This window comes from Ictidomys tridecemlineatus, chromosome 5 (genome assembly GCF_052094955.1).
Source record: "Ictidomys tridecemlineatus isolate mIctTri1 chromosome 5, mIctTri1.hap1, whole genome shotgun sequence".
Lineage (NCBI taxonomy): Eukaryota > Metazoa > Chordata > Mammalia > Rodentia > Sciuridae > Ictidomys > Ictidomys tridecemlineatus.
In genome coordinates, this window is record NC_135481.1 from 93384858 (window position 1) to 93394492 (window position 9635).

Genomic DNA, 9635 nt, shown 5'->3' on the forward strand with positions numbered 1-9635 from the left:
GATGTCCAGAGCTTGATGTGCAGAGAAATCCAGTCACACACTGGACGGTCACTGGAACCCGCATGGGAGGGCAGCTCAATGCAGCCTGGAAATGGGAGGGAAAGGGGACAGCCTTGGACCTGCATTCCCCTGGGCGCTTGAATGCTTTTATGGAGTGCAGGTATTTGTGTCTGTCTCTGTGTGTGTATGTGTGTGTGTGACAGAGGGATAGAGATACAGATAGAGAGAGAGAGAGAGAGAGAGAGAGAGAGAGAGAGAGAGAGGGAGAGAGAGAGAGAGAGAGATAGAGAGAGAGAGAGAGAGAGAGAGAGAGAGAGAGAGAACACACAAGGGATCCTGCAGGAATGGCAGGGGTGGGGTATGTGAAACTGAAGGACTCAAAGGGTCTTTCCTCTCTACCCATGGAGGGCTCCTTAGTGGCCTGGCTCCCTTTGCAGGCACCCCTCCCTCCAACACTGTGTGGGTACCTCTCTCAGCGAAAGAGATCAAGTGCCAGTGGCATCAATAGTAGGAGTGCCAGGGTGAGACTGTGAGGCCCGCAGGGCTCCGGGAGGATAAAAGAGTAGTGCGGCCAGAGAGAACCCCTATCTTGAGTGACCCCATGAACAGAGACCAGCAGTGGGGTCCCAAATTACAAGGAATGGCCCTTTGGGTATCCCCCCTGGGCTTTGTCCCCTGGGTCCTGGCACCTGGATTTGTGGCTTTGGGTAGAGGAAAGGGGGTCCCTGGAGGCTGCTCTTGCAGCCCGGCCAGCTGAGCAGCTGAGCAGCAGCACTAGGTTTTGGGAAGCCCCCGCATCTGGGCCCTTGCCCTGTCCCGGTGGGAGTGGGTTTGGTGTGGGGTTGGTGTGTGAGTGAAGGTTTGGGGGTTGTGCCAGGGCGAGCGGGCCCTCTCCGCCCCCTAAGCCCCAAGAAACTGGGCTGGTTGGGTCACTGTGGAGGAGGAGCCCTCCTGCACCTCCCCGGGGGAATCTGGGCTGAGCGGCTGGGAGAGGGAGGCGATTTAGGGCCAGGATTTAGGGCACAGCGGAATTGGGATCCCATCTGGGTGGGAGAAGCCTTGCTTCCGGGGTCAGGAGTCCAGCCCAGCTGGGCCGCCTCTGTTGGGTCCCTTTGGCCTTTCCCGGAAGCGCCCAGGACCAGGTGGAGTTATTTGGTGAGGACAGGCAGGAGGGGGGGGCCCTCCTGTGCCCTGGCCGGGCTGGCTCCCTGGCACAAGTATCTCTGGTGCTTGTGCAAGGCCTGGACGGGCCACGCGAGGCTGCCACTTGCCCTAACCCTCTGTCCTTTCCGCCACACGTGTGGTGTGCAGGAGTTCTGAAGGCACCCAAGAGGGAGCGGCTGGCAGGGCCGGCGCTGTGGGAAGCAGGGCGTGTCTGCCGGGGCACGGGGACCTGGAACCCGGTCGGGACCGGGGCTTCAGGGGCCAGGCTGCTAGGGTCGGTTGGGATCCAGGTGTCCACCGGACACTACCGCGGGGGACTGTGGCTGTGCTAGTCGCGCAGCCGCCTCCGCGTGCGCCATCTGGTTCTCCTCCATTACCAACCCGCACCCGTGCGGTATCCACACCCCCACCTTCCCCGGGGCGGGCGGGGAGGGGTGTGGAGAAGGCAACCTTCCCCTCCTGGGTCAGTCTCCACCTGGTGCCGGGCTCCTGGCCCTCTCAGGCCGCCTTAGTGCCATCCTCCTAGACCCCGGCCCAAGGCGGGACGCAGAGGTTTGGCATCGGGGCAAGAGGGCAAGAGCACGAGAGGAGAGAGCCCTGCGCGCCCTGCGATGCGGGTCTTGGTGGTCGCCGCCCGGCCAGGTCCCCACCAGGTCCCGGGCATGCCAGGCTTCCGCTGGATACCAGGGGCTCCCATGCTGAAGGGGTGTGTGCGCACTGAAGTGTGTGCGTGTGTGCGCGTGTGTGTGAGTTTATGTGTGTGTTCGTGCGTGTGTGTTGGTCCTGGGCCCTGAAGGCAAGGACTGAGCCTGTCTGGGCAGGGCAGGGCGGGGCAGGGAGGGCTCCCTGGGATGGAAGGCGGACAGTTGTAATGGGACCCCACCCCGGGACAGGACCTGCCAGCTCGCCTCCCTCATCTGCACAAAGGCAGAGGACCCGGCCTTCTGGTGTGCACCCTTCGATAGCTCAGCTGGTAGAGCGGAGGACTGTAGACTGAATAGATAGTTGTGCACATCCTTAGGTCGCTGGTTCAATTCCGGCTTCGAAGGAAGTGTCCCATGCTTTTGTGCACAGGCACATGCACCCGCTCGCCCCTGCAAGCCTCCTCCTGCCTTCTGAGCCCAGAGCAGGCACAGCCTCTCCAGACTGCCCACCTGTTTTACTGTCAACTCTTGCATCCTGGTCCTCAATTCCAGGGCTTTGTTCTCTTTGTTCTCTATCATACCCCTCCTCCCGGATATTCTGGCTCACCATAGGACCAAAGTTAGGAAAACAAGTGACTTAAACTGAAGCCTTTGAAACCATGAGCCCAAACAAATCTTTCCTTATTAGATTGATCTCTCAGTTATTTTGTCATAACAAGGAAATCTTTCTGTCACAGTTTCCTGAGACAGGAACACAAAGGAGTCTGTGAGTCCTTGCAATTGTCTTGCTTTCAACTACTACTATTGTGCCACTTTTAATATGCATATTGGCAGCACATCTGAAATTACATGTTCTATTGTTGGTGATAGTCTTGACTGTGTTGCTAATAAAATAAAAGCCCTAGGATTTCCATTTCTTTAAAATTTATATTCCATTTATTCTCTGGACGATAGTGTTCCATAAGGGAAGGAAACAAAGAAGTGGGAAGATTGGGGAGGATGCAGACAGAGTACCAGAGCAAAAGGCAAGGATAATAGTGAGGATGAATACCCGACATTGTCTTTGCTTATTTCACAAGCTTGCAGCAGGCCAGGGCAGGCAGATAACATACAACCAGGAATTTTTCCAGACCTTAAAATATTATTTGTTTGTTTGTTTTGATTTCTTATTTTTCTTGAAGGAAGTATTAGATTTTTGAAAGTCAACAGATTCCACACTGCACTCTCCTCATGGGCATCACCGGTTTCTCAGCCCCAGAGCATTTACATTTGGGAATCCTGCCACCTGCTGGATTTGTGAAAGATGACATGCCACCTTTCAAAATTTTCATTTGTTGGATCCAGGGAGTGAAAATACCTCAACTGTTGTTTCAGAGATTTTTTTTTCTCCTTGTGGGGTGGGGGTGGGCTGTGGTTGTGGGAGCAGAGGCTTGAGATGATTTCCCTGAGATTCTTGTATTTTTATGTATAAATCTTTCAGTGGATTTTAAAAGCACATCTGTCAAAAAGTCTAAAATAATGTATTAATGACCCAAAGTAATAATAAAAGAAATCAACAATAATGGTAAATATTACATTCAGTGCTCTTATGTGTCAGGACCATGCAGAGGAGACAGGCAGATGTGAATGATGGAAACTGGAGAAAAAGGGAACAATTCTATAAAATGGTTTCCTCCATGTTTTTCCATCCTTGATAATCAATTTCCCTGCTGCCCTTCTTGGCTTAAGTGGTTTAATGTTATATTTCATTCAATTATTTGGAGATGGAGGTCTCACTGTGTTGCTCAGGCTGGCCCTGAACTCCTGGGCTCAAGCAATTCTCCTGCTTCAGCCTCTCAAGAAGCTAGGACTATGGGCCCTCACCACTGCAAAAGAATGACTTCAAATGTCCCAAAGAACTTTAATGATGCAGAAAGCTGAGACACAGTAAGTAGTAGGAATAAAAAAAAATCTTTTAATCTTGAACATTTTGACCATAGGATTATAGTCTTTTGAAATTAGATAATGCTTTGTCAATCTTTCAAGGTATTGTAAATAATATTCTCAATTGTTCTGTTGGCTTCCGTGTAGAAAATTGTTTCAAACTTGTTACAGCATGATCAAGTTCTCCTAAGTCACACCTGTAATATTATCTGTGGATAATATGCTTTGAGCAAAATATGGTTGAATACAGGAAAACCCCTGGACAATTGTTCCTTCCAAGAGTGCATGGGGCTCAATGTTCCTAGCAGCTCAATTAACAATAGCTAAGATATGGAACCAACCTAGATGCCCTTCCACAGAAAAATGAGTTGAGCTTCGTCCAGGGTGAGACATAGGGATTTAATTTCATTTTGCTACATATGGATTTCCAGTTTTCCCAGCACAATTTATTGAAGACATTATGTTTTCTCCACAATTATTTTTGGTGACTGTGTCTAGTATGAACCGTGTTCATGTGGGTTTGTTTCTGTGTCTTCTATTCTGTACCATTGGCCTAAAAGTCTGTTACGGTGCCAATACCATGTTGTTTTTGTTACTATGGTTTTGTAGTATAGTTTAAGGTCTTCACTCTTCTTTCTAAGAATTGCTTTGGCTATTCTGGGTCCCTTATTTTTCCAAATGAATTTCATTTTTGCTTTTTATACTTCTATGAAGAATGTCATTGGGATTTTAATAGGAATTGCATTAAATCTTTTGGTAATATGATCATTTTGACTATACTAATTCTGCCTACCCAAGAATGGGAGATCTTTCCATCTTCTAAGGTCTTCTTCAATTTTTTTCTTTAGTGTTATATAGTTTTCATTGTAGAAGTCTTCACCTCTTTCGTTAGATTGATTCCCAAGTATTTTATTTTATTTTTATGAGGCTATTGTGAATGGAGTAGCTTTCCTAATTTCTCATTTAGTGGATTCATCACTGATGTACAGGAACACAATTATTTATGGGTGTTAATTTTATATTCTCTTACTTTGCTGAATTATTTTATGAGTTGTACAAATTTTCTGGTGGAATTTTTTGGGTGCTCCAAATATAGAATCATGTCATTAGCAAACAGGTATTGTGAGTTCTTCTTTTCCTATTCGTATCCTTTTAATTTCCCTGAATCGGACAAAGCCCGTGATATATTTGTTAGAAACATTTTCATTTCACATAGGCTTAATTATGGCCTGCACAGTGCCAGATCAATTGAACACTCATATCTGGCCTAAAGATCTAGATAATGGTAATTAGAGACCCAATACTTCTTATTTAATATATTATATGACTATATAATATATATAGTATGAGTGAGTGATCTCTACCCTTTTATTAACTTCTTTGTATAATTTTCCAAATGTTCTCATTTTTTTCACCTTTGGTTATTTATTTTATTTGGTTTAGCCTGACACAGTTTCATGGGACGCTTGATAATTGGGTATCATAGATAAAAATAATCCAGGTGGTCTCCGACCCATTTTGGAGTCACCTGTGCTCTAAATGGACAGATGAATGGACAGGAGGAGTCATTCTCAGCATGAACTGTCACATCCCTTCTTTCTTCTTAATAGCATTTATTTTCTAACAGAGGGATATGGTGACCCAGTGGAGTAAGGGCTTGTTGAAGTGAACCATCAAAACTAGCAGAGTTTGAGGGCTGGGGCTGTGGCTTAGTGGTAGAGCGCTTGCCTCACATGTATGAGGCACAGGGTTCAATCCTCAGCACCACATAAAAACAAATAAGTAAAATAAAGATATTGTGTCCATGTATAACTAAAAATATATTTTTAAAAACTATCAGAGTTTGATTTCAATAGCTAATGACTAAAGGTATAGCTTTTTTTTTTTTAAGAGAGAGTGAGAGAGGAGAGTGAGAGAGAATTTTTAATATTTATTTATTTATTTTTTTTAGTTCTCGGCGGACACAACATCTTTGTTGGTATGTTGTGCTGAGGATCGAACCCGGGCCGCACGCATGCCAGGTGAGCGCGCTACCGCTTGAGCCACATCCCCAGCCCTAAAGGTATAGCTTTTAGAATGTGCTTTTAGTTTATCTATGTAAAAGGCTGTATAGATTAACTGAACATCATTTTCAAACAGAGGAAAAAAGGGCTAGTTTGAAACCATCCTAATGACTCCATGTCACAAATTTACCTTCATTTTTGTCTTACTGTGATTGATTTAGACTTCATCAGTATTTCCTTTCAATGAAATTTGAAGCTCCAAGACTTCTACAGACAATAAATTCTATTCAAATAATATATATCTTGGGATGTGTTTGGTCATTTAAAAAATTCTCAAATATCCTTATATACATGTTCTTTGTCAAAAGAATAAAGTAGGGCTGAAGATGCAACTCAGTGGTCTTTGTCTGTGTGCTCCACATTGCTCCACACAGGCCAGTGGGGAAAGCCAGCAGCCCTCTTCCAACAGAGAGAGCCCCTCCCCTGCTGACCTCTGGTAGTACACTTCACCTCCTAACCAGGGCTGAGGCTGGGAATCCCACAGGTGGACACCACAGTGCTTCCTAGCATGTGCCAGGCCATAGTTCAATCCTGAGGATGGCAAAAAATAAAATAAGGTAGATTTGATGGATAAGTACAGCTTTTTAAAAATCATATTCTATGGGCTAAGAGATATAGGTCAGTTGGTAGAGTACCTGCCTCACATGTACAAGACTCTGGGTTCAATCCCCAGCACCACCAAAAGAAGAAGAAGAAGAAGAAGAAGAAGGAGAAGAAGGAGAAGAAGGAGAAGAAGGAGAAGAAGGAGAAGAAGGAGAAGAAGGAGAAGAAGGAGAAGAAGGAGAAGAAGGAGAAGAAGGAGAAGAAGGAGAAGAAGGAGAAGAAGGAGAAGAAGGAGAAGAAGGAGAAGAAGGAGAAGAAGGAGAAGAAGGAGAAGAAGGAGAAGAAGGAGAAGAAGGAGAAGAAGGAGAAGAAGGAGAAGAAGGAGAAGAAGGAGAAGAAGGAAGAAGGAGAAGAAGAGGAAGAAGAAGAGGAAGAAGAAGAGGAAGAAGAAGAGGAAGAAGAAGAGGAAGAAGAAGAGGAAGAAGAAGAGGAAGAAGAAGAGGAAGAAGAAGAGGAAGAAGAAGAGGAAGAAGAAGAGGAAGAAGAAGAAGAAGCAAAACTTGCTATGAATGTAAACATCATTAATTAAAATAAAAAGCAGGGCTGAGCTGGGGTTGCTTAGAATAGGTGAGGCACTGGGTTTGATTCTTAGCACCATATATAAGATAAAATAAACTTTCATCAGCAACTAAAAAAATACATTAAAACTTTTTAAAAAAAGAATCTGCTTTAAAAATCATATTCTACATAATTTTTTAAAGGACACAGTAAAGATAGATCCTAGGTAAGCATCTACCAGGTAACTCTTCCAGGCCATTGCAGACCTGGCCATGTAGGAATCTGAAAGTTAACAATTCAATCAGTTGTCATTATTCACTCAATAAATATTCAGCAAATGTGTGTATGCACAGAGCTTTGATGTGTTGTGAGGGAGACAAATATGAATAATAATTTTAAAAATTTTATAGTTATAGATGGACAGCATGACTTTATTTTATTTATTTTTTATGTGGTGCTGAGGATCGAACCCAGTGCCTCACACAGGCGAGGCAAGTTCTCTGCCACTGAGCTTCAGCCCCAGTCTGAGTAGTAAGTTTTTGACTGTCAAGGAACTTCTTCTTTAGTAGTAGCTGAGGTCCAACATAGACAACCAAAATTACCCTAAAGGCAACATGACACACGAAAAGCACAAAAGGGATGCTGTGAGAAGACAGAGGAAGAAATCAACAACGATTGACAAAACACAATTACAAAATAAGAGGACGAGAATGCTATGGTCTGGGTGAGGACGAAGGCTTTCTCTCCCTGTCTGGTAAGAGGAAGTGCAGGGGGAACTTGCCCAAGGGGTCTGTGAAGATGCTCTGGGACTGGCTGTACTTGCACTGCTACAAGCCCTGCTCTTCAATTCAGAAGCTAAGCCTTTCTGGACAGACCAGTCTCTCAGTGCTGCGCATATGTGATTGGTTCATCAACCTCTGGTGGTGGCTTCCCCAGACATGCTTTGGCAGGATGGCAGAGTCTCTGATCAGTTTACTGTTGTGGTGCTCAGCCCTGGGAAGTGGCCCTGCCAGGTGGTAACAGCCCCTCGGTGCTGATTCTCTGTACCAGGCCCCATCAATGTGCTCTTTGTCTGTGTGCTCACACTGCTCCACACAGGCCAGTGGGGAAAGCCAGCAGCCCTCTTCCGACAGAGAGAGCCCCTCCCCTGCTGACCTCTGGTAGTACACTTGACCTCCTGACCAGGGCTGAGGCTGGGAACCCCACAGGTGGACTCATCAACACACCACAGTTGATAAACTAGGCAGAAGAAATGATCGAGTGCAGACAATACCCTCACAGGTAGGAATTAGAGTCGATTGAAAGAACTAGGGCTTCATTAGGAGCAGCAGGACCTGGCACCCTAGATCCTACACATTCCCATCACTTTAGTTTTTGAGAACCCCAAGAAGGCATCAGCCAACAGGGGTGCTCAAGGCTCAAGCCAGCTGTTCTGGGTTCCTGGTTCACTTCCTTTCTATACAGAGGGTCTTCTATAGATCACTGCCAAGCATCAGGACCAAGATATCTTCTCTGTGCAGGGGTCTTCAGCAGGAAGGTGTCAGCTGGCATCACTGCATTGTGACAGGGACTTCTCTGCTAACTCTGCCAAGTCTCCAGGCCTCCTCAGTGATGAGACCAAAGATCCACGGAAAGGAAATGCCTAAGGCTGGGGTTGTGGCTTAGTGGTAGAACACTTGCCTAGCATGTGTGAAGCACTGGGTTCGATTCTCCACATCACATATAAATAAACAAAATAAAGGTTCAAAAAAATAAAATAAAAAACACCAACCCTGTTTAAAAAAAAAAAAAGAAAGGAATGGCTAACTCTAATCAGAGGCATACAGGGAAGGGAATACACAGAAACTTTAGAAGGACACTATTCAATCCCCTGTATTCATCAATAACCTCTCCAATCAATGAGGGGGTATCACGGTACCTCAGCACATCATGGAATGGCCAGTCACAAGGCTTTCGGGCAACAACAGGAAGCCCAGGTCAAAATGCCTCAAAGAGGGGCTCACAAGAACCCCCTCCCTTCCCTCAAACAGAGACCTGCCTCAGGAGCATAACACAAGGGGCTACAAGGGGAGATGCCTGCCTCTGTAATCCATAGCCCCAAGTCCCTGACACACAACAAGTGATGAGGAGTTTCCAACCACTCAGAATAGCTCCACACAGAAACGTCTCTGAGTCCTGTGGGATGTGGGCTGCTGATAAGTAGAGATGGCTGAGAAGGTGATTCTCTTTCTCAGGACAAGTACATCAAAGGTTCAGTTATAAATGGCCAGGAAGCATATTTGACAAGACAAGGGTATTGATCAGGAAATAAAGCTCTGGTGGAAGCAGCACTCTTTTCAATGAGTAAATAAGATGGTGTCACTTAATAACTCCTCCAGGGATCATCCCTCTTCCAGCCCAGTGTCATTAATCTGGTGTCATGGCAACAGGCTGGCCTTGGGTACTCCTTCTGGAGCTTTCTTTTGCTTATGTGTCTTTTGTTCAAAAGTTACAGCTTGCTCCTTCCACTGTGTGGCTCCCAGCACAAGTGACAATGTGGGAGAAAGTGAGTTCAGATTTCACTGTTTAGCATGACTTTTGAAGTCAGCCCAAACAAATAATCTGGCCAGCAGCTGGCTACACTGAAAGGCAGTCTCCTGCCCCTGCACAGGTGTGTACATCCTTGCAGTTCTTGTTCCCTTAACAGCAGCAGCAGCAGCAGCAGCAGCAGCAGCAGCAGCAGCAGCAGCAACTGCAGCAG

At 46.0% G+C, this 9635-nt stretch overlaps 1 non-coding gene and 1 pseudogene across 1 annotated transcript; both read left to right on the plus strand.

Moving 5' to 3' along the window:
- Positions 1–1775: 1775 nt before the first annotated feature.
- Positions 1776–8249, plus strand: LOC144377653 (homeobox protein TGIF2 pseudogene; annotated as a pseudogene).
- Positions 2120–2214, plus strand: Trnay-gua (transfer RNA tyrosine (anticodon GUA)). The gene is made up of 2 exons: positions 2120–2156; positions 2178–2214. It is a non-coding gene; the product is annotated as a tRNA-Tyr (tRNA).
- Positions 8250–9635: the final 1386 nt, after the last annotated feature.